This window comes from Mesoplodon mirus (assembly GCF_964341445.2).
Source record: "Mesoplodon mirus genome assembly, contig: HAP1_SCAFFOLD_893, whole genome shotgun sequence".
Classification (NCBI taxonomy): domain Eukaryota; kingdom Metazoa; phylum Chordata; class Mammalia; order Artiodactyla; family Ziphiidae; genus Mesoplodon; species Mesoplodon mirus.
In genome coordinates, this window is record NW_028295147.1 from 70,385 (window position 1) to 96,741 (window position 26,357).

Genomic DNA, 26,357 nt, shown 5'->3' on the forward strand with positions numbered 1-26,357 from the left:
CGGCTGGGCCCGCGAGCCATGGCCGCGGAGCCTGTGTGTCCGGAGCCTGTGCTCCGCAACGGGAGAGGCCACAGCAGTGAGAGGCCCGCGTACAGCAAAAAAAAAAAAAAAAAAAAAAAAAGATAGGGGTAGGGGATAAAGAGGTATAAAATGTGTAAAATAAATCAGCTACAAAGATATATTTACAGTTCAGGAAATATGGCCAATATTTTATAATAACTTTAAATGGAGTATAATCTATAAAAATATTGAATCACTATGTTCCACATCTGAAAGTAATATAATATTGTAAATCAACTATACTTCAATTAAAAAATGAAATAAACTCTTAAAAGCAAGAATAAAAAGGCAAATAACCCAATAGAAGAGTAGGCCAAAAATTCAATAGACCCTTCAAAAAACAGCAAATCCCAAAAGCCAATAACTGTATTTAAAATTGTAAAATATTTATATTTTCACTAGTAATCATGAAAACTAAAATTCACACCATAATGAGGTACCACTACACACAGATGAGATAGGAAATATTAAAATAAATGATAACAACTAATGTCAAGGAATTTAAATATGAGTCACCACCACTGTTGGAAGTGTAAGTTGATTTGACCACTTGTCATTATCTTGTGGTTTAAGGACATATTTTCTCTGTGACTCAGCATCTCATTCCTGAAACTTCCCTGTAACCCAGTAGTTCACTCCCTAGAGAAACGTGTTCTCCTGTGTACTAGGATACATATATAAACATGTATCTTGTTCAGCATTGTTCATGACAGCCATAAATAGAAAACAACACAAATATCTATCAACAGTATTACAGGAATGTGCACATAAGTAATAAATCTACAAAGAAAAACAATGAATGGGTTAACATAAAAGTTAGGTAAGTGGTTATTGTTTGTGCTATGGGAGGGTTTTGTGATGATGCAAGGCATGGAGGGGATTCTTGGTTGTTGCCAATGTTCCATTTCTTGACCCGTGTGATTGTAACAATTGTTACTGCTTCATAATTTTCATTAAATGTACATAGAGTCTATAGATTTTCCATCTAAACTCACAAAGAGAAACAGCTATTGTGCTTACTACCTAGGGAGTTAAGTACACAGGAATGATGCTACAGATGAATACTTATGTCTCCACAGCGATGCTTGCTGGCCACAAAAGCTAAAGCACCAGGATAACTGCCTTTCCTTATTTTCAAATTCCAAGTCTCACATAAATGCACTGAGTTTGTGGAATTTCTTTTATATAAAGATCCCAAGCTGAAAGAGGGTTTGGGATTTTTTTTTCTTAACTTCTAACCTCTGCCTTAGGAAGGTATACTAGAAAATGCAGTAGCCCCCTTATCCTCAGGGTATACATTCCAAGACCCCAGTGGTTGCAGGAAACAGCAGATAGCACCAAATCCTATATATACTGTGTTTTTTTCCTATACTTACATACCTATGATAAAATTTATAAGATAGGCACAGTAAGAGGTTAACAATAACTAATAATGAAATGTAAAAATTGTAGCAATATACTATAATAAAAGTTATGTGAATGTGGTCCCTTCCTCTCTCAAAATATCTTATTGTACAAATTTCATGCCTTTTCCATCTTAACTAAGCACTTATCATGCACTGTGGCCATAACTTTTGCAATTTGAGGTGTGACCGCAAAACTAGCATGAATTTATTTTTCCTTCTTCACAATTTCACATACAGAAGATTCATTCTTACCATAGATCTTAGCAACCTCAGCAAATGATTTTTTCTTTCCTTATTAAACCAAGAACTTTCACCTTTTCACCTAAAGAAACTACTTTACAGCTTCTCTTTGGCATATCCAAATTGCCAGCATCACTCCTCTTTTGCTTTGGGGCCATTATTAAGTAAAATAAGGGTGACTTGGACACAAGCACTGTGATACTGAGAGTCAGTTCTATAACCAAGATGGCTACTAAGTGACTAAGGGGTGAGATACGCCAGACAAAAGGATGGTCCATACCCCGGTGGGTGGATGGATGATACAAGATTTCATCACGCTACTCAGAAATTTATGAATTGTTTATTTCTGGAAGTTTCTATTTAATATTTTTGGACTTCGGTTGACCGTGGGTAACTGAAACAGTAGAAAATGAAACCTCGAATAAAGGGAAATGACTATAGATCAAATAGATGCTGAATGCCAATCCACTTATTTCACTCTAGGAGTAATCTTGGATGAATCAATTATAATACCATCTGAACTCTCCAAATATCTTTAGTTCTTTCAGATTGGTAAGAAGTGGTCTTGTTAATGACATAGTAATTCTTTTTCCCCTTGTCAATAAACAACATGGTGCACATATTCACTGAAGTGTGTCAAAACTCACACCTGTTAAATGACATTTTCAAATTAACTTCCTTAAGGTGATCTTGCCCTTAGAGAAGTAACTTTTCTTGCTTTTTCAGAGTCCTTAACTCCAAGAATCAAGTTTATTATTTAACTATACCTACACTTCCAAATACTCTCACCAATAGCCACTGTCCCCAAAGAGTTTAGACTCTAGTGTTACCCTGAAGCATTTTTTCAAAGGAAAAAAAATCTCCCTAGAAAAAAAGTATTTATATTCTCTTTAGGTTTAGTCTTCCTATGGGTATCAAATAATATTCACTCCTTCCTTAAGTCTAACACAGACAAAAAAATTCCTGAATCTATACCATGCCAACTTCTGAATTCTGAATTTGGGATACAGTAAATTAATGATTAATAGTTTCTTCTTCAACTTCCTTTAGTACAAACACACACACATCCTAATTTTCTTAGTCTTTTAAAATACCATCACAATTGAATAAGATTACTAACTTCGATACTACGATATCATAATATAGGATTTCCTACTATGGTACCATAAAACATTGATCTCTGATGGCTCAATCACACTGAAAAGCTCTACAAACTCTAGGGTTCTACAGCTGTAGTTCTCCTTTTGCACTGCTTATTGAGAGGAAAAATTTGTATTCATACCTTATAACTTCTCTTTAAACTTGCCTTCCATTCTTAGGTTACTTAAGATTTTGTATATTCAAATCTGTCCATAAATTGGAGTCAAATATTACTCTGATATTTGATTAGGTGCTAAAATCAGTGGAAAATAGTGTTTAAGGGAGTAAAGTCAAAATTACCCTTGAAAATCTCTTAAATCAATCATAACATACACTGTCCACTAAATAATTTATATCAGTTTCTCTAAAGCTTAATCAATTTCCCTTACCCATCCTCTCAATTAATTATTCAATGAATTATTTGAGAATGGCAGAGAATCATGAATTCCTAAATAATGCATTCTTCTTCTCACGTACCTACTGGCTGTCTTTTCACTAGTTTCAAGCCCTGTTTCAAATGTAGCTGGAGCCAAATACTGTATCAACTGCATTGCCCCCATCAATATTGCCATATCATTCAGGGACTTTTCCTCCGTCTTCATAAACAATCTAATTTCCCTTCTATCATCCATTTTGGATGATGCAGACACACATATGACCTTCCCCAGACTTCTTCCCTCTCTTCATAGCCTGATAACAGCTTGTGAAATTTTCCTATGGGAAACTAATAAACTCACAAGAAAGCATTAACCTAGGCATTCATGTTAAACCAGGCATTCTCTCGGCCAGTGCTTCCAGGCCAAGATTACTACTTTTCTCAAGTTACTCCCCTGCTGAAAGAGTATTCATTACATCAATTTACAAAAGCTGTGAGCACTCCCCTTCCTCAGCAACAATCTGGTAGTTTAGATAAACGGTGGAGTATTTCTTGGCTAATTTCTATGGGAGTCTTAGATGGAGGCACAGCCATATGTTATGTCACAGTACAGTAATCTCAGACAAGACCACAAGTATATAAATCCTTATTTATGTAGACTTGAATATCTGGAAGAGCATGAAAGTGGGTCTGTTACTAGAAGAAAAGCCTACTTTACAATACAAAACACATAGAGAACAGTGGAGAGCATGGATAGTGTTTTCCTCTTTTCCATTTAAAGTCTATACAGGTTTCAGCTTAAAGCTGCATCTCTGTAGGTTTTCCCTAACTTTTCTCCTCTTCACCATGACCTTGGTTTTTTCAGCTGTCTTCTTACTCTGCAAGGCTTGATCAGCAGTCAATAGGCTCCTTTCATCTTCTCAGCAAGATAGGCTGTGGGAGAGGTCAGGTACCTTGAAGGTCCTACGGAAATATGTTTTAATCTTGCAGTTAAACATCTACAATCAAAATTTCCCTTGCAAATGTTGATAGCCTTTATTTGGTGTTATGATAATAGAAACTTTATTTTCTCATCTAAGCTAAGACTCTCTTCTAGGAGGGGGAAATGACCAAAAAAAGGGAGGGGGGACTTGGAGAAAACAGATCTTGTCTTACTGCATAACACTGAAGACAGAGAACAGAATTATATGGCACTTTTTCTTGAGGAGATGATGACATTACACTGTGGTATTCTTTTTTCTTCTTTAATTAATTAATTTTTATTTATTTTTGGCTGCGTTGGGTCTTCATTGCTGCGCGTGGGCTTTCTCTAGTGGCGGCGAGTGGGGGTTACTCTTCATTGTGGTGTCTTCGCTTGTTGTGGAGCACGGGCTCTAGACACGTGGGCTTCAGTAGTTGTGCCATGCAGGCTCAGTAGTTATGGCACACGGGCTTAGTTGCTCTGGGCATGTGGGATCTTCCTGGACCAGGGCTCGCACCCATGTCCCCTGCCTTGGCAGGCGGATTCTTAACCACTGAGCCACCACGGAAGTTCTGCACTGTGGTATTCTAATGAGAGAAGTGGAATTTTTAAAAATTGTTTTGCATAGAGGGAATTTACCATCATAGTGGTGATATCTGACTTCTCTTGTGTCTTAACTTCTGAGACCTAAAGCCATTCAGCAGTGTTTTCTTGGTAGCTCTTGAAATACCAGACTGTAGTAGAAGAAATGACAGACCTTTCTCCAATGTCTAAAGCCAGTTTATTAACCAGAAGCACAATTTAAGGACTCTGTACTTCAAATAAATCAAATCCTTATAGTCTCTAATTTATACATAATCTTTCAGTTCCATTAGTTTTCATTTCCAAAGATAATTTTTTTTAAATCCACTAGGCTATATTTTCTACCTAAACTATATGTTCCATTAAAATAAAAGTATGGGGGTTGCTAAATGGGCCAAGATCCTCTCATGTTCTATCATGTATGTCATTAAAAATAATTTAGAAAACAATGCCATGTTTATTAGCAGATTATGTGTCTGTTATAAAAGATACATTGGAAAACCAGGTTAATCATATGTGGTTTGATTGAGAAATTCAATCTTGATGAAGTAAAGAAATTTAAATGTTTAATTTTTTTTCAGTAACTGCTACAAGGGAAATTTAATGCTTTTGCAGTCTAGACCAAAAACTACATCTAATTTTAAAGAATTCATTTAAGTCAATATATGGACATTTCATGTACTACTATTATTATGTTATTATTTTTATTGGGGGGATATTTGTTCAAAGCAACAACTCCAAATAGCCAAAAAGCTTCCCACATGCTCTTCTCTAAATTCCTGTTTTGTTTAATTATAACCCTGAGTTTAGAATTAAAAAGAAAAAGGGGAAAAGAGGGAGACCCTCCTCTGACTACAAGCACAATTAGCTGCCCATTAGCAGTTATGATCCTGGTCTTCTGCATCTGATATCAGTGGCCTCTAATAACATGGGATGGGTTCACTCTGTGGCTTCAGCATGGGAAGAGTTTAAGGTTCATCCTCATTCTTGCCTCTTTTACAACAGAAGACACCCCAAAGTGGAAGCCATGTCTTACTTTTGTCACTTCCAGCAATAACCCCCTCCAACTTATTCTCTGGGCTACTGTTCGACCACACTGAGTTCTCTTTTAAGCTCTCTGAGAGTGACAGTGAACTAACTGGAGGACTGGTATTTTTATCATCTCTTACCCAGAAACACTGTTTCTTCTACCAGGTCTAACTGGTAGAAAAAATGTAACAAATTTTCAAACAACAAACTTTCAAACACACAAAACCTATCAAATGATTTGTTTGCTTTGTTTTGATCTCAATAACTGTAGCTTTCATCTCTAGAAGTTAAATTTGGTTCTTTTTTATATCTTCTATATTTCGACATAACTTTTTTTAACATGTGTGGTACAATTATAAAAGCTATTTTGACTTCCTTATCTTCTCATTCTAACATCTGGGCCAGTTTTGGGTCACTCTCAAGTGATTATTCTTATTATAGTTCATCTTTCCCTGACCCTTTGTATGCCTGGTAGTCTTTGGTTGGATGCCATAACTTATTAATTTTGCCTTGTAGTAGTGATGAATATTTTTGTATTTCTATAAATATTATTGAGTTTTGCTCTGGAACATAGTCAAGTTACTTGGAAAGGTTTTCACCTTTTTTTGTGTCTTGCCTTGAAGATTTGCTCTGCTCTCAAAAACTTCATTAGTTAAATGTTTTATATCTATTGTTTAGATGATGAAAATGAAATTCCTAGAGAAAATGTAAAAGCCATGTACCTGGCTGTGGTAGGATCTCAAAAATTATCATTGAATAATTTGAATTCATACCCCTCTGATTCTAAAAACACCATGGTGTCACTCTTCACAACGTTCCTCTGTTTTTAATTAACTCACTTACTAGCTAGATGAAAAGTCCCTCAAAAGTTTCTTAAATATAAAATTTAAATACTGTGCTAAAAAATATATATAATAATTTTCTTACCACTGGCTCTAACAATTTACTCATCTAATTCAGGCTTTTCACTTAACAGTAATTACATATGGTTATAATATGTGAGAATGAGCAACGAGAACTTACGTTGGAAAAATATCTGTTCTTACATTTCATATTATACAAATGCTTTCACTGTACAGGAAAAGCCAGACATATTCTAAAATATTTATTTGCAGTAATGTCTTGGATATATATTTTCCTTTAATAATTAATAAAACTAAGAACTGACAATAACATTGATTGAGAAGGAGTATAATTTTGAGGTTCCTGCCTCAGAGATGATGTTAATCTTCATGTTCACATTTCATGTAGTTTAGTTCAGAAAAAAGTTTTCATTTTCCTCTTTGTAACTAAAAGAATCCCCATTCTGCATTCAGAACAGTCACAGTAAAAAACAAAGGCCTACTTTATATAAAGTCAGAAGTTATAAACACACACACCCATATATACATGTATGCGTGTGTGTGTGTGTGTGTGTATATATATGTGTGTGTGTGTGTGTGTGTATATATATATATATATATATATATATATATATATATATATATAACTTCCTTATTCTTGTTTCCAAAATATTATTGTAAAGAAAATTATGACTTATGTGGTATTTATTCATGAATAAACTCTAATGGAGAGTTCTACTCTTCGTTTTTGTCCAGTGTATGAACCCATATATAAGTTATGGAAATCCCCATCTTATGAGGAAGAATCTGTCTCTCGTTATTGAGATTGAAAATGCCAGCTACTTAATCTCTGAGTAACCTTTAAAGCCATAGGCTAGCATATGACCTTAGCTCTGACAATCAGTTATATCCATTCTGGAGACTGGACTAGAAGCTACTGACAAGAAGAAAAGACTGCTTAGAATATATTCTGGGAAGTGGAAAGCACACACTGTTTTCAGTATCCAGAACAAATGTATCAGTGATTCATATTACTGTATTTAGCATCCCCTATCATTGATATTTGTAGTTCTAGCTGAAGTGTCTCTGCCCAGTGACTCTTGCACTAGGTTGTTCCCTGGACCAATTCTACAGCATGATTCCTAGGCGTAAGTTTAAACTTCCAAACACCAATCCTGGTTCTTGAATCTTTTATTTAGAGATTCCATAAACTGTCCAATAGCTTTTTAGTAGTTTATTTTCTACTTAATTAACCCAGAGTAAGTCATCTATTGCTCTAACATAAAAATTGATACCAGGAGAGATCAGAGACAACAGATCATTGAGGATATAGGGGAAATTGCCATCACTTATCTAGCCTGGTTGACACTGAAGACAGTAAATCCCTAGTTGGCAATAAGAAACAAATTGAGAAAAATCAACCTTAGAGTCTCCTGGAACTTAAAGCCTACTAGTGACCTGACTAGGGAAAACCAAGTAGTAACTCACATGTAAAAGGATGAAGGTCCTGGGACTTCCCTGGTGGTGCAGTGGTTAGGAATCCACCTGACAGTGCAAGGGACACGGGTTCGAGCCCTGGTCCGGGAAGCAACTAAGCCCACGAGCCACAACTACTGAGCCTGTGTGCCACAACTACTGAAGCCTATGAGCCTAGAGCCTGTGCTCTGCAACAAGAGAAGCCACCGCAATGAGAAGCCCGCACACTGCAATCAAGAGTAGCCCTCTCTCGCCACAACTAGAGAAAGCCCGTGCACAGCAACGAAGACCCCATGGAGCCAAAAATAAATAAATAAATTTATCTTTTAAAAAAGTATGGAGGCCCTGAATATTCCAAATCTGTAGGGTGTCATGGTTACTTCTAAGGGCACTGGGAGAGCATCCTTTCCCAATTGTATTCTTAGCTCCTTTGTCAATGATCAGTTGGCTGTATGTGCATATGTTTATTTCTAGTCTCTCTATTCTGTTCCATTCGTCTGTCTTTTTGCCAGTACCATGCTGTTTTGAGTACTGTAGGTTTGTAATATATTTTTTGAAATCAGAAACTCTTATGCCTCCAACTTTGTTCTTTCTCAGAACTGACAAATGGTGTTGGTGAAATTGGATATCCACATGCAAAAGAATGAAGCTGGACTCTTGTATCATACACAAAAATCAACTCTAAATGGATTAAAGACTTAAACATAAGATCTGAAACTGTAAAACTCCTAGAAGAAAACATAGGGGAAAAGATCCTTGACACTAATTTTGGCAATGATGTCCTATCTATATGACACCAAAAGCACAGGCAACAAAGCAAAAATGGGCAAGTAGGACTACATCAAACTAAAAACCCTCTCAACAGCAAAGGAAACAGTCAACAAAATGAAAAGGCAGCCTATGGAAGAGAAGAAAATACTTGCAAACCCTGTATCAGATAAGGGCTTAATATTCAAAATTTATAAGAAACTCCTATGACTTAATAGCAAAAAAAACCCCCAAATAACCCAATTTAAAAATGGGCAATGGGCTTGAACAGACATTTTTCCAAAGAAGATATATAAATGGTCAACAGATATATGAAAAGGTGCTCGACATCACTAACCATCAGAAAAATGTAAATCAAAACCACAATGAGGGAATTCCCTGGTGGTCCAGTGGTTAAGACTCTGTGCTTTCACTGCTGAGGATGCAGGTTCAATCCCTGGTCAGGGAACTAAGATCCCACATGCCACACAGTGCAGACCAAAAAATCCCCCAAAAAACAAACAAACAAACAAAAAAACCACACAATGAGATATCATCCCGAACCTGTGAGGATGGCTATTATAAAAATAAAAAAATAAAGTATTGGTAAGGATGTGGAGAAATTGGAACTACAGGGTACTGTTGGTAAGAATGTAAAATGGTACGGTTGCTACGGAAAAGAGTATGGAGGGTCTTGAAAACCTTAAAAATAGAATTATCACGTGACCCAGTAATGCCACTTCTGTGTAGATAGTCTAAAGATTTGAAACCAAGATCTAGAAGATATTTCTGCACTACCATGCTCACTGCAGCATTATTCATGATAGCCAAGATATGGACAAAACCTAAATTTCCATTGATGGATGAATACATTTTTAAAATGTAATATATACATACAATAGAATATTGTCCAGCCTTAAAAAAGAAGGAAAACCTGCCATGTGCAGTAACATAGATATACCTGAAGACGTTATGCTAAGTGAAATATGCCAGTCACAGAAGAACAAATACTGCGTGATTCCACTTACATGAGATATCTAAAATAGTCAAACTCGTAGAAACAAAGAATAGAATGATAGTTGCCAGAGGCTGTATTATACACTTAAAAATTTGAGAGTAGATCGCATATTGTTTTCTTACCACAATAAAATTTCTTTTCATAGATTAATAAAATAAATTAAAAATAAAGACAACAGGATAAACCAATGTAATAAGAATGTAATATTCCAGTCTTAAATTCCCAGCTCAAGGTAATGCCAAATATCATTAACTTTCTGTGAATGTGGTAAAAGTCTTACTTCTTGCATCCACAGGTTGAGATAGAATAACTCGAAACATTTAATTCTGATGACTGCTTTATTATGAGAGTTTAATTGGCATCTTGGAATGGGGCATTGACTGAAAAAGAACTGGACTTCTTTGTAGCGGGATGAGGATATAATGGTAGATTCCAATAAAGAAAGGACTCTCCAACCCTCACTTGCCATCTTTCTAAAGAGAAGTCAATTTTACGATATATAGTAACATTTTTTTTCGCCATGATTGGAGACATGTAATGACTTAGCCAAGAAGAGTTACCTAGAAAATGGAAGTCAATTTTTCCCATCCCAACCTCTTTACCCTTCCCTGTATTGATTCTTGGTACCTTCGATACCACTATTCTCCACTAGTCAGGGTGGAGACATGAAGATGAAATGATAAATGGCAGTTTGACTTAAGTCTGCCTCCCAGTAGGTCTAGTAGGATGCCCCAAAATTCCATAAATATTTCATTAGTTTCTTAGTATATCATTAAAGTAGTACACTCAGCCACAAGCAGAATCACCATCTTGGCTGCATGTCTCAGGGAATAGTACTTTTATTAGGAAGAGCCCAATAAAAGCCCCAAGAGCTTCCTCTATTTATTATAATAATATGTCAAAAGCATGATTAAATCCCTAAGAGAATCACAGTGATTAGTTTCACTACTGAAGATTTTACAAATTCAGGGTTGGTGATTTCTATCATATTCCCTTTTAAAATTTCAATTTGTCTCGTGTAGAAGTCAGAGTATTCAGGAGTAAAACAGAAGACTTATAAATTTGATCAGCTAGAGACAGCAAATTGAGGCCGTTCTATATGTGGTCTCTTCACTAGAACAAATCAATAAGGTTCTAAGGAACCTGCTTTGCTTTCTAAGTAATCGATAGTTATTGATTAGGCACATGCTTTTATTCCTTTACTCTAAAAAGCTGAGAACACCAGAACAATTTGCTTGCAAATCACTAGGCAGCAGTATTAATTTCACCGTATTGTCTCAACTTTTTCATTCTACATCACAGCTTAGTTCATAGGGACCTTGACCTTCTGACATCACACTTATCCTCTATTTTAATGACATCATGCTCAGAGAACCTACAGATCAGTAAATAGACTATCCAAAGTGTCTTGGCAAGACCCATGTCTGCCTGAAAGTCACAGATAAATTGCATGAACCTTGTCCATTCCCTATGTTTTAGGAATCTCCCACTTTATGAGGCAAACCCACCTTTCACCATAGAAGCTAAACATCTCAAGTACTTGTTTTCTCAGCCTCCTTTGAAACTAGGGCATTAGCGCAAAAACGGAATTCTATCAGTTGGATGCATATGCCCCAGATTTGCAATTAAAAGCTGCCAGTGAGTGAGTGGAAAACAGCAATTGTAGAATCTATTCTGGTCACACAAAAGAACCCTAGTGGAAGCAATATCCTCTTTCCAGCAGCATCTAAATTCTGTGTTTGTGAGCTCAGCATTACAATCTGCAGAGTAATCAAGTAAACCAGCAGTAGTGGCAATCTCATCTTCACCACATCAGACCATGAAATAAGTTTAGACATTTCTCCTGGCTGATAGTTTAGACCCACGGTTCTCTGACTCTCCAAACCATTCTGTGAGCTACTCTATATCATTGTAATAAATTCATTTTCTTAAAGTTATCTAAGTCATATCATGTTGCTTAAAACCAAGAGTTCTGCCAATACACCCAATTAGCATTTAGGAAGCATCTTCAACTGGCCTTATCAGACCCTAAAGGAAACTAGATAGATAGGATACAAACTCTGTTAGTGCATATGCTTGTGGGGGAAACTGTGATGGTGTTAGAGTACACACATATGTAACAAACCATGGGAGTATAGCAGTAGAGATAAATATCTTTTAGATATGGGGATATCAATAAAGGCTGAAGTTTTACTAAGCTTACAGAGTTGAAAGTAAAAGGATAAGTATTGTTAGTATCAATATTATCATTTAGAAAATGCTTTTTACATCTTATAGGCTTAGTTCAGAAACAAATAATGTTTTAAGTCATCTCCAAATGCTCAAGGGGCAAATAATTTATTCTATATATGACAATTATAATAACACAACACTTTGATTCCTTAAGTATGATTTGTAATTCAAACTTACCCCTCATTTATTATAAAAAAAGTTTATTCCTTTGATCTAAATTTACTAAAATAGATATAAATTGTCTGTGTTACATAATATTTTCAAATGTAACTTCCTTGTCTTATAATACCCTCACTTGAGACAGGCAATATAATAGATGTATTATTAAAATGCCTGCTCTTTCTACAATCTAATGGTTTTCAACATGACTTAGTCAATTAGTAAATACTTACATCAAAAGTTACTGAGACCAGGGACTTCTCTGGTGGTCCAGTGGGTAAGACCCTGTGCTCCCAATGCAGGGGGCCCGGGTTTGATCCCTGGTCAGGGAACTAGATCCCGCATGCATGCTGCAACTAAGAGTCCACATTCTGCAACTAAGATTCCGCATACCACAACTAAGAAGTCTGCATGCCACAACTAAGACCCAGTGCAGCCAAAAAAATAAATATTAAAAAAAAAGAAAAAAAGTTACTGAGACCAGTGGTTTTTAAATTGTAGTTCTTGGAGTTTGGGGATTTTGTCAAGGACATTTATGAGTTTATGAAAGAGCGGAGGGTACAAATAATCAAAGCCACACTTATTTTGTATTTCATAAAGTTATTGGGATTACATGTAAAATTTTGTTTGAAAGATGGGATATGTTCTATTAAACATCTGGATGTCACTGACTGTACAGATGCTTTTCAAATGTAGAGGTTAATAATAATAATAATAATAATGCATATTGAGCATTCATTAAATACCAGGCGCTGTTTGAGTGCTTAAGACGCACTAACTTATTTCATCCTAACATCAATCCAGTGATCATTATCTCAATTTTAAAGACGTAGAAATCAAGGCACAGAAAAATTAAATATCTGTCCCAGTTAGTAAATGAAAGAACAATAATCAAACTCAGGCTGTTTAACTCCAGTACATTCACTCTTACCCACAACATTAATTCACTTTCTTAGGACCTCCTTAGAATAGAAAAATGGACAATCTTAAAAGTCAGAAAAAAAGAGACAAAATAGACTCAATGAAGTTTCTGATTAGAAAAGCAGCAATACAAAAGTGGTATTAAAAATATTCATCTGGTAATTAATGTAAAATAAATAATAGGAGAACCTAACTTTGGGTATTTGGGCTCATTCATTTATTAATGAATATTAATTGAGCTAGTTATCATCCTTTGTGATTAGGCTACATTAATGAACAAAGCATAAAGAAAATTCTGCCCCCTTGGACTTTCTAATGGATCCAGAGACTAGTTACCTTGGCCCAAAGACCTGGCCTAGGAGGATAGCAAGGAGCCTACAGAGTGTTAGTTGAAAAAACAGTCAAAATTTTTTTCTATCTAAAGGCTATGGCAGAGATAGAAGAATGAGAAAATCAGAAAGAGGGACTAGGTTTGGAGAGAAAAATGATTTTGAATAGCTATCTTTCAAGGAATAGCAAGACATCCATTTATGAATATTTAGAAGGCAATTAGCAATACAAAGTTGGGGCTTTAGTGAGAGTACATTACATGGATACCATAGCCATTTCCCACTGAGGTAATAGCCAATCCAATGGCAGGTTTTAGCTGGAAACATAAAATTGAATCAATAGTCTGATAGAGGAGAACCAGCACACAAAATACAGAAGTATGGTGAATTCCCAAAATAGTGGAATGGGAAAAATCAAAAAGAAGCACTCAAAGTAACAAACTGATTTGCTAAATATGTGAAAAGAGTAACAGGTAGTACATAGTCAACACAATTACAGCAAAAAGGTAAGAGTCATCTGTGAGGAGCAAAACATCAAAGGCAATTGAGATTTTAAGGTAAATGAGACAGAAGAAAAACCTTTGAATTTGGAAATTATAAAGCCATTACTGATGTGGAAAATGAAATCTTGGTGCAATGTGGAATGAAAGCAGGGTGAAAAGAGAACATAAAGAGTTCGTATATGTCATTTGTTTTGCACATATAGTACAAGGAAGGGGAGGACTAGACCATTAGGAAGAAGGGCATGCTTCATTTTGGTGGTAACTGCATCAAGAACACTACAGGATTTTGAAACCACAAATTAGCTGATGATTAGAGAAAACTTTACTTAGCTTTGGAAAAGCTGTGCTTCAAATAGCTTACGGATAGCCCAACTAATTCCTTAGTCTTTCCACTACTATATGCTACTTCCAATAGAGTAATACAAACCTGTCACTTGTTTTTAATAATGCTTGCTCATTGCCCCAGCAGTTTTCTCTTAATCTACTATCTTTGACTTCCTTGCCTTAGCTTACAGTAACACTTTAATACAGGGACTGTAACAATAATGCTGGACTCATTTATAATTCTATCTCTTCAAACACACTTTCTCACATGAAATGTTGTTAGGATTAATTAAAAAGAAAGTAAAGTGACAAATAAGAAAACCCTCTTTCAAAAAGATTTTTTAAAAGACCTTTGCTCTGAAAGGCAGATATGAATCACTGACAGCACACATTTGGGTATTAGCTAGGTGTAATAAAGTTCTCACACTCTTTCACTCAAGCTTTGTTTCAGTCCAACTGTGCCCTCTACAGTCTTTTTTTTTTTTTTTTTTTTTTTTTTTGCGGTACGTGGGCCTCTCACTGTTGTGGCCTCTCCCGTTGCAGAGCACAGGCTCCGGACGCACAGGCTCAGCGGCCATGGCTCACGGGCCCAGCCGCTCTGCGGCATGTGGGATCTTCCCGGACCGGGGCACGAACCCGTATCCCCTGCCTTGGCAGGCGGACTCTCAACTGCTGCGCCACCAGGGAAGCCCCCTCTACAGTCTTATCAAGTGAATGAAGGTGACTTTAGCTTGAAAGGAATCTGATAAGTCTCTGATACTCAGTCCACACTTTTCAGACAGGAAAGCAATATTTGATTCTTTATAAAAATTTCCGACCTATTTAATTTGGGGGAACTCTCTAAGATAAAAGGTAATTAAATTTAACAAGTGGATACATTTGCTTGGCTGTGTGATGACCACTGCAAAAGAAAATAAAGTTTTATATAGTCTAATTGTGTCCTTCGATACTGAAAACTATTATTAGTGACAATGTGGAATTTTACCTGAGCCCTCGAATCCTGGAAAACAGCAAAAGTTAAGATATCCCTCTGCCCTTTGTGTTGTGGAAAACAGCTTATTCCTAAGAACCACCACAGATGCCTCCTCTTGTTTACCTATGGCAATGCCAGACAAAGATATTCCAAATTGCCATTTTTTTGTCTCATAAATTATCATCTGAAGTGTTTATTCCTACTAATCAATTGGAACAAACTGCTTATTAATCAAACTGTAAAGTTTCACTCCTTCCTCCAGGCTCCAGAACTCTGACACACTGTCAGACTGAGTCAACATATAATCTCTCCTAAGAACATCTGACCTCAGGGTAAAATATTCTCTGATCTACCATCCACTCAAGCTACTCTTTTATCCCATTTTCCCACACCCTACACTTAATACCCTTGTTACTTCCTCTCAAGAGAAGAAAAACCCCTTTTGATTAACCACTGAGAGGCTTGCAGATCTTACGGTCACAGCATTCTCCCTAATGCAATAGTTCTCCTCCCCCAATTGCAATAGGCCCCTCCTCGCACTTACCCTTTTGAGTAAAGTTTCTCCTTACTATGCTGCTATTGTTTGGGTTTTTTTAGTTGACATTGGCAGCTGATAGAAGAAGTAAATATTGCTGCATCTGGATATATGTGATAATGGGGGATTGAAAACTCTAAAATTTTTATTTGATTTTTATTGGAGTATAGTTCTTTTACAATGTTGTGTTAGTTTCTTGCTGTATAGCAAAGTGAAACAGTCATACATATACATATATCTGCTCTTTTTTAGATTTCCTTCCCATTTAGGTCACCACAGAGCACTGAGTAGAGTTCCCTGTGATATACAGTAGGTTCTCATTAGTTACCTATTTTATACATAGTAGTTATATATGTCAGTCCCAATCTCCCAATTCATCCCACCCACCCCTTCCCGCCTTGGTAACAGTAAGGTTGTTCTCTACATCTGTGACTCTATTTCTGCTTTGCAAATAAGTTCATCTCTACCATTTTTCTAGATTCCACACATAAATGGTACTATACAATGTTTGCTTTTCTCTGCCTGACTTACTTCACTCTGTATGACAATCTCTAGCTCCAACCACATCTCTGCAAATGGCACTATTTCATTCCTTTTTATGGCTGAGTAATATTCCATTGTATATATGTACCACACCTTCTTTATCCATTCTTCTGTTGATGGACATTTAGGTTCCTTCCACGTGCTGGCTATTATAAATAGTGCTGCAGTGAACATTGGGGTGCATTCATCCTTTCGAATTAAGATTTTCTCTAGATATAGGCCTAGGAGTGGGAATGCTGGGTCATATGGTAGCTCTATCCTGTTTTTTAAGGAACCTCCATACTGTTCTCCATAGTGGCTGTACCAATTTACAGTCCCACCAACAGTGTAGGAGGGTTCCCTTTTCTCCACACCCTCTCCAGCATTTATTGTCTGTAGATTTTTTGATGATGGCCATTCTGACTGGTATGAGGTGATACTTCACTGTCATTTTGATTTGCATTTCTCTAATGATTAGTGATGTTGAGCATCTTTTCATGTGTTTGTTGGCCACCTGTAGGTCTTCTTTAGAGAAATGTCTATTTAGGTCTTCCACCCATTTTTTGATTGGGTTGTTTGTCTTTTTGATATTGAGCTGAATGAGCTGTTTGTATATTTTGGAGATTAATCCCTTGTCAGTTGCTTTGTTTGCAAATATTTTCTCCCATTCTGAGGGTTGTCTTTTCATTTTGTTTATGGTTTCCTTTGCTGTGCAAAAGCTTCTAAGTTTCATTAGGTCCCATTTATTTATTTTTGTTTTTATTTTCATTACTCTAGGCGGTGGGTCGAAAAAGATCTTGCTGTGGAAAACTGTAAATATTAAATGATTTGGTTCATTCAGTGAATTATGAGTGTTAATGAATACATTAAACAGTCCACAAAGAGAGAGTCCTTTAAGCATCTGCTGTGTGCTAGGGTTTCCTCTACTAGGCCACAATTAGAAAAATCTGTTTGCTCAAAAAGCACATAGGTCAGTACAGAAGACTAACATAAAACCATCATGAGATGCATTGATAGAAATGTACACAAAGTGCTATGTTTACATTTGATAAAGTCATTTACTATGAGTGCTTAGGGTCTATGGCAGGAAAATGATGTGACCAGAAAAGTTTTAGAGTAAAGGTGATATCTGAGAAGACCATCAAAGAATAAACACGACTCTGTCAGATGAACAAACTGTGAAGAATCTGTATTTGGCATTGGGAACAAAGTGATCACAAAAAGCCCAAGTAATACCATGGTTCCTCTGGAGAGCAAAAGTAGTTGGAACTGACTCAACTGTAGCTCACATATGTAAGACAACTGAAGGGGAGCTGGAAAGATGAGCAGATACAAAGCAGCACAGCCTTTTACAACTATGAAAGTTGGGGACTGCACAACTCCAGTGGGTACCATTCATAATAATGTCAATGTGAATGACACAAGCTGGAGTTGTGTACAGCCCTGAGCAAGACCTCTGAGCAGGTACCAAATTAGTAGAGTATTTTTATGCTAAGTGTATAAGTTAGGATGCTTTTGGTAGCAAAAAAATGGAAACCCAATCTGTCTGTCTTCAACTTTAAGAGGATTTTGGAAAGAACATCAGGGCTCAGGTAACAGAGGAGGACCCTATGGGGCCTTCCTAGGATAGAACCCTCCCCCATATCCTCTACTTTAGCTCCTCTCTGAAGTACATAGATAACAGTATTTGATGCACATTTCCTGCTTTACAGATGCTAAAACTCCCACCAAATGGAAGGTTAACTACTTAATGACCATGAGCACATAGCCCCCAGGCCTACTGGAGCCAAAGAATTGATGACGTTAACCCCTGTGACACTGTCCTGAAACCTCACCATCAACCAAACAGAGAACTGTGCACAAGCTGATCACATACCCTGCGACTCCCCTCCCTCACCTTGCCTTTAAAAACACTTTGCTGAAACCCATCAGGAAAATGAGGCTTTTTGAGTACTAGCTGTCCCGGACTCTTTGTATGGTGCCTTACAATAAAACACGGCACTTTCTTTCACCACAACCCAGTGTCAGGAGATTGGGTTTATTGCACGTGGATAAGTGGACCCAAGTCTGCTTCAGTGACACTCACAATACTGCTATGGGGCTTTTGCACAGCAGTGGAAACCATAAACAGGACGAAAAGACAACCCTCAGAATGGGAGAAAATATGTGCAAATGAAGCAACTGACAAAGGATTAATCTCTAAAATTTGCAAGCAGCTCACACAGCTCAATATCAAACAAACAAACAAACCAATCCAAAAATGGGCGTAAGGCCTAAATAGACATTTCTCCAAAGAAGACATACAGATTGCCAACAAACACATGAAACGATGCTCAGCATCACTAATCATTAGAGAAATGCAAATCAAAACTACAATGAGGTATCACCTCACACCGGTCAGAATGGCCATCATCAAAAAATCTACAGACAATAAATGCTGGAGAGGGTGTGGAGAAAAGGGAACCCTCCTACACTGTTGGTGGGACTGTAAATTGGTATAGCCACTATGGAGAACAGTATGGAGGTTCCTTAAAAAACAAAAAAGAGAACTACCATACGACCCAGCAATCTCACTACTGGGCATATACACTGAGAAAGCCATAATTCAAAAAGAGTCATGGACCACAATGTTCATTGCAGCTGCATTTACAATAGCCAGGACATGGAAGCAACCTAAATGTCCATCAACAGATGAATGGATAAAGAAGATGTGGCACATATATACAATGGAATATTACTCAGCCATAGAAAGAAACGAAATTGAGTTATTTGTAGTGAGGTGGATGGACCTAGAGTCTGTCATACAGAGTGAAGTAAGTCAGAAAAAGAAAAACAAATACTGTATGCTAACACATATACATGGAATCTAAAAAAAAAAAAGTTCTGATGAACCTAGGAGCAGGAAAGGAATAAACACACAGACATAGAGAATGGACTTGAGGACACAAGGAAGGGGGAAGGTTAGGCTGGGACGATGTGAGAGAGTAGCATGGACATATATACACTACCAAGTACAGAATACTAGAGAGCTAGTGGGAAGCGGCCGCATAGCACAGGGAGATCAGCTCGGTGTTTTGGGACCACCTGGAGGGGTGGGATAGGGAGGGTGGGAGGGAGACGCAAGAGGGAGGGGATATGGGGATATATGTATACATATAGCTGATTCACTCTGTTATACAGCAGAAACTAACACACCATTGTAAAGCAATTATACTCCAAAAAAGATATTTAAAAAACAGAAAAAGAAAATAATGGAGGGTTTGTAAAGAAAAGGGAAAAGCCAAAAAGTGCTGGATATAATTGAGGATTTCTGCATTAGGAATTCTGCAGCACTGTGAACTACAAGAAAATTGAGTAGGGGGATGAAGATTTAGGAATGTTCAACTTTTTATGAATTTAATTCCTTTTTTCACCTTTTTTTTATGAGTAATGGTTAAAATTTGCATTCCTTTATAAATTACTTTTGGGTGATTAACTGTGTTTTTTAAAATGCATCTCTGTACAAAGACTCTCTCAAATTTATTATGGTGGCCTAAATAAGTTAATACATCTTGAAGGTCTTAGTGGTAAATCACCATGTTTAATTCCAAGAGAATTTAAAAGGTAAAGAAAAATTAGTTTCAAAAATATTTTCAACAAGTTGACATTTATGAAAATTTTTGAAAGATGAGCAGCTATGGGCATACCACCTTATTTTAGCTGATGAACTAATGAATATAGACTTCACACATTTTCAAAGTATTGAACTGCCTTTTCTTCTATAGCAATCCGCAACATATACCAGGTTAAAAAAAACCAATAATCTTAAATCATGATTTCTTCCCTAAAATCCCCTTTCTACTAATTTATAAATCCTCCTTAATATTAATTTTTTCCTATCATATTTCTCAGCCTTGATTATTTCATGTATTTGATGTACAAATGTATTGAACACTTACAATATGTACAAGATAATTTTTTTTTTCTCCGGTATGCGGGCCTCTCACTGTTGTGGCCTCTCCCATTGCGGAGCACAGGCTCCGGACGCGCAGGCTCAACGGCCATGGCTCACGGGCCCAGCCGCTCCGCGGCATGTGGGATCTTCCCAGACCAGGGCACGAACCCGTGTCCCCTGCATCGGCAGGCGGACTCTCAACCACTGCGCCACCAGGGAAGCCCCAAGATACTTTTTTTTTAAAGCCACATGTTAGTTGACTCTTTTGTGCTTGGCACTGGAAGATACACTGTTGGAAGATTCAGCCCCTGCACTCAATTTTCTCACAGGTTAAAGAAGATTCAGACAAGTAAATCCACAATTCAACACTCTACTATAAAAGGTATGAGAAAGGGTTGCCCAGGGGGTTTTGATTGTAAAGAGCAGGAGAAACTATCTTTTCCTGGGTATGGGAGGATTCCTAGAGATGTTACCTGAGAAAAGGAAGATGAGAAGAAATTGCTAGGTGAATAAGGGATATTTTTTAGCTTTTATTTCTATTCAATTCTCACAAAAAAAGAAAAAGTCAAAAAAATCAATGAAGGTATGTGACTCTCAGAGCTCCTTAGGCTCTTTGGTATCTATATTTGTAGCTGGAGATACATGTGCCACAATTATGTTCTAAGTTAAGGGAGTCTGCGTGTGTCATGCATCAAGCATGTAGCACAAGCTCATGTTAATAAAAATAGCCATTCAGGCATAATCAAGGTAGAAAAGCAACAACTCACTACATATTTACCGATACCTTTCCTCTAGTCTCCTCTCCTGTGTTCCTTTCACCCACCCAAATGTTTTGGTGTGTAAACTTTCCTCTCAAGACAATGGAGTCCACAGCATGGCCATCACAAGTTTGAGTGTTGAACAATAGGTGAGATCCCTAGTGAATAATTACACCCAGTTGGAGAAGACTAAACAGGGCTTGGAGCCAGGTGAGAGAAACAGCGTTTGGCTTATCTGCTCTGAAATAATATCTGAAAGACTCAATCCATAAAGTTTCCATATGGCTGAAAGCAAGTTGAAGAGTGAACACTGGGTCTTAACATTGTGTGTGTGTGTGTGTGTGTGTGTATGTTTTGATTCATCAAATGTTAGGGAGAAACATTTTATGACAGAAAGAGCACTGGCCCCAGAGGCATGGGTTTAAAGTTCTGTATCTGTCACTCTCTTGACAGGAGGCTTTTTTAAAAGCTCATTTAATGACTCAGTTAATGCTTTTTTACATATGAAAAAGAATGAGCCTTTTTCAAACTTAAAAGTTGGATCATTTCATGGTCACTTTTAGTCGCAGCTTTTTAAGATTCCCCATCTAAATAAACTCTTAGGCTCCATGACGTGTGCCCAACCTAGACATGCCGAAGGGGCTTTGAAATCCTGGCCTGCTTTCAGCCAACTTTATGCATTTATATCAGCTGATTTGTTACTTGATAAAAATGTTCAGGATAATGCAGTCACTTTTTTAAATGCTGTAGAAAAGACCACTTCAGAAACAGATTAGAACAGCCATGATAATGGACCGGAGTCCTGAGGCATTGAGCTGAGAATTCCATCTCCCCCTGCATGAGAGAGGCAGGTTGTTACCCTCTACAGAATCTAAGTTGGGGATTTGCTCCCTAACCCCCTAACTCTGGCTAACAGCTTCCCATCAGCCTACCATCTGTGAATGAATCTGGACCTGCAGATTTATAGTCTCAGTTGGTACCGTGTCTTAGGATGTGGAGGACAGCTCGCTTATTATTCCCCAATGCTGCTTCTTCTCAATCTTAAGAGCTAACTCAAGATTTAGTGAATAATCTATACACACGTTACATGAGCTACTCAGATTCCCTCCCACATCGTGACTTCCAGACTGAGGAGTTCTTCCAACTGCCTATTCTCAAACCCCCAACCTCACCCACACCTTCAGCTGAGGAGCTGCTTCCTCAGCTGCAATGGAAGGGGGAGGCTTCTGGAAGCCTTCCAGTGCCAAACGATGCAGGGGACACGGGTTCGTGTCCGGACCAGGAGGATCCCACATGCCGCGGATCGGCTGGGCCCTTGAGCCATGGCTGCTGAGCCTGCACGTCCGGAGCCTGAGCTCCGAAGCAGGAGAGGAGACAACAGTGAGAGGCGCGCGCACAGAAAAAAAAAAAAAAAAAAAAAACCACAGGAAAGCATTGGGGCAGTAAGACGGGCAGTGGACATGAACAGGCCCTTCATACAAAAACAGAAAGACACCAGTCTGAAAAGACCACAGAATGAAGGACTCCAACTACGTGACATTCTCGAAAGGGCAAAAATACACAGACAGTAACAAGACCAGCAGCTGTCGGGGGCTTGGGGGCACTGGGCGGGTGAACAGGTGGCCCCCAGGGATGTTTCGGGCAGTGAAATGGTTCTGGGTGGCACTGCAGTGGTGGCTGCAGGTCATCACACCTGTCCAAACCTGAACAGTAGGACACAGAGAGTGAGCCTTGATATAAACTACAGACTCCAGGGGAGAATTAGGTGTCAATGCCGATCCATCACTGAGATGACGCGCCACACAGGCCAGAGATGTTACCAAGGGAGGGAACCCAGAGGGACGGGTATAGGAAAGTGCGGTCTGCTCGATTCTGGTTCTCCTATAACCCTAAAACTGCTCTAAAGACTGTCTACCAATTAAAAAGAAGAAACAGCTTCTAAGCACGTGAAAATACTCTCAACCTCATTCACGATTCAGAAAAACCCCAAGGGAACGTCCATACTGCTTACCGGGGCCTAGGATGAGCGGGAACACGCCGCGGCCTCGCCCCTTCCTGTCGGGCATCGCGCTGGAGCCCAGAGTCCCCCTGACTTGACCCACCGCACCCCACCCCGCGTTACATGCCGTCCACAGTCTCTACACATGACATCTTTTGATCAGATGACTCACTGTCCCAATTACAAGGTTTCAGTTTCTCCACAGGAAGAAACCAAAACCAGCACAGAGGGGAGGCTCTTCAGTCAAACTCAGGGTCTGCCTGCCTTCACGTCCCGCTCTTCCTGACGGGAGGCCCACATTCTAAGGAAGGAGGTCCTTACCAGCACCTCAGGAGCCTCATCCAGTCCACCTCACGCTGCTCTGAGAGCCTCGCCAACCTCTGCAGCTACCCAAGTCCTGGGCACTTCAGGGCCGTCCCCGTTCCCCGAGTCACTGAGCCACGTGCTCTGACAATGCATTTCAAACCAGGCTCTCGGACTTCCCTGGTGGCACACTGGTTAACAATCCGCCTGCCAATGGTGGGCACACGGGTTCGAACACTGGTCCGGGAAGATGCCACATGCTGCAGAGCAACTAAGCCCGTGCACCACAACTACTGAGCCTGCGCTCTACAGCCTGCGTGCCACAACTACTGAGCCCACGACCCGCACCTACTGAGGCCCGCATGCCTAGAAGCCGTGCTCCACAATAAGAGAAGCCACCGCAATGAGAAGCCCACGCACTGCCACGAAGAGTAGCCCCCGCTCGCCGCAACTAGAGAACAAAGCCCGCGCGCAGCAACAGAGACCCAACGCAGCTGAAACTGAATAAGTTAAATAGTAAACAAATAAAAAATTAAAATGAATGAATAAATAAATAAATAAAAGCAGGCTCTGCTTTGTCAGCACTCTGGAGTTCCCTACGTATCGACGGGCAGGATTCCCGTCCTCTCCTGTAATTACGTCTGTGAAGTGCCTTTCCCGAGGAGCACAGAAGCTCCTGGAAGCAGAGAATTGCTTCTTAAGATCACATGCAGAAACTGAAGACATTTGATGCTTATGTCAAGGATAAAAGACACAACACTAGATGGTGTGAAGGGTCCTCGAGGCCAAGAGCCAGGCAAGCAGGACACTTCCTCTGGGGACCCTTCCATCAGCAGAGAAGAAAATGTCCGTGGCCAGAACTGGCACTCAATTCGCTTTGAGCCGAGAAGCACCCATGTAATTACACAGGCTCCCCAAAGAGTAATTACTCCCACATTTAAGAAAGGAGATGGCTTTTCAGGCAGGGAAGGCAAGTACAGTCTTCCCAGCTGGATGCACTGTGTGCTGATGGTCACGATGGAGCTGGGCCCCCGAGCTCTGCTCTCCCCTCAAACCCCCAACCTCACCCTCACCCTCAGCTGACGAGCTGCTTCCCTGAGAACACAGAAGCCATCGGAGGGCTTCCCCACCTGCAACCCTGCTCAGCCATCCCCTCCCCACTCCAGGACCACGGGCAGCAGCTCTCCCCTCCCCCACACGCATCTACTGGATCATTCCCACTGTTATTTCTCCCATCACAACACAACACAACACAACACAACATCCTCCCCGGACCTCAGCTCCTACCCCAGCTACTGTCCAGTTTCTATTTTCCCCGTCACAGCAAAATGTCGTGAAAAAGTTGGGACCAGAACAAACCCAGTTCTCCCACTCCTCTCTCCTAAGCCTCTCCGATCAGGATTTTACCCCACAGATCCATCCAAACGCATCATCGGCGAGCTACGACCTCCCCCCAGTGCTGGGCTCGATGGTTAATGGCTCCGCGGAACGGCAACCTCGTTTGTCCAGTCACCCAGGGAACCTCTAAAGTGCTTCCCACATGCAGACAAAACGCTGTGATTAATATTTTAGGAGAAATACTCAGCGTGGAGAATACACTTGAGCTGCTGGACGAAAGAGGTAGCAGCACAGAAGAAAAGTTTCTGTAACTACAGGAATGAACAGATAAGCTGTTTTAATGGTAGCAAGTATGGGATGAAGGAGAACGAATAAAAACCATTCAGAAGACGACATTAACAAGCCTCACACCACAACGTGGTAACAGAGGATGGAGAAGGACTTTACAATGAACTCATTTTTCTGGGCAGGTGACAGGCTGGATGATGCAACGATGAGCCGCCAGGGACAACAGGACAAGGCAAGGGGCAGGGGAGCTGTAAATAATCGTTTCTGGATCTACTGGATCTAGTAATTCGAGGTGCCCTTTGGACAAACTCCATAGAGATGCTGGCAAGTGGCTGGACAGAGGCATCTATCTGGTCCAGGTGGGAGAACTGACAGAGTTGGAGGTGAAAAGCACCAGAGGGTGAGATCAGACGGGTTGAAGAGTCATGAACCAAGGGGGAAAAGACAACACACAAAGAGGGCGGAAGAAAGAAGCAGTCAGGAAGACAGCAAGGAGAGATCTGTCACAGAAACCAACAGAGCAGACTCTGCAGATGGCAAGGCGACAGTGGTCTGAGGTGACGACTGGCAAATCTCCACTGCTTTGTATGCTGGATGCCAGGTCACCTCAACCGGATCAGGTTCCGTGGAGGGGCAGAACCAAGACCGCAGGCTGCACGATATAATTCAGCTGGGAAACAAGAATCTTTGCCAGAGACCTCACTGCATGGTGTGTAACGCGACCCTCTGAGATTGTAAGAGACAAAGAGGGAAATTTACTGGAAGGGTGACAAGGCTGTTCTTCCAGATGATCCTCATTGCATCCCTCGACTGAGCACTGGAAACAATGTACCTATGTGACAACGGTGTTCTACTGAACAGACAAGTTATATGCACCGAGTGCTCCCTGGACAGCACGCTCTCAGCTTACAGGAAGTACAAGGAAGGCACCAACGTCAACACGTTAGGGGCTGTCACTCAGGAAGGCTCGCGGCCTACAGCGGGATCCTCAAGGAAACCTTTTAACGCTCGAGAACAAAAGTGCTTCGGCAGGACTATGTAAGTCAAGCAAGGGATGGTGTTTTGCCACAAATGTCAAGAACACGAGGCTTGTACTGTGGCTCTAAGAGGATCCTGGGATCTACACGTAGAACTTGCCAGAAACACTTGGTACTGACCTGCTCCTCTACGCTTTGTCTAACCACATCTTTTACCTACTCCTACTTTCCCATTTTAACTTTTGAACTATTCGCCTCCCAAGGTGTTATCACAAAAGAACGGCAGCAGGTAAACACATAAACAGCAAAACTCACCAGAGGCTGATTCATTTTCCGCTGCTCTTGGAACAACGTGCAGGACTGTGACAGTGGAGGCGGACCTGGA

At 39.5% G+C, this 26,357-nt stretch overlaps 1 long non-coding RNA gene across 2 annotated transcripts in view; it reads right to left on the reverse strand.

Moving 5' to 3' along the window:
• Positions 1-26,357, reverse strand: part of LOC309797685 — a 117,552-nt gene that overhangs the window by 43,361 nt on the left and 47,834 nt on the right. For both annotated transcript variants that reach the window (XR_014292776.1, XR_014292777.1), the window contains exon 2: positions 26,288-26,352. This is a non-coding gene — a long non-coding RNA (uncharacterized lncRNA). The remainder of the gene's footprint in view (positions 1-26,287; positions 26,353-26,357) is intronic.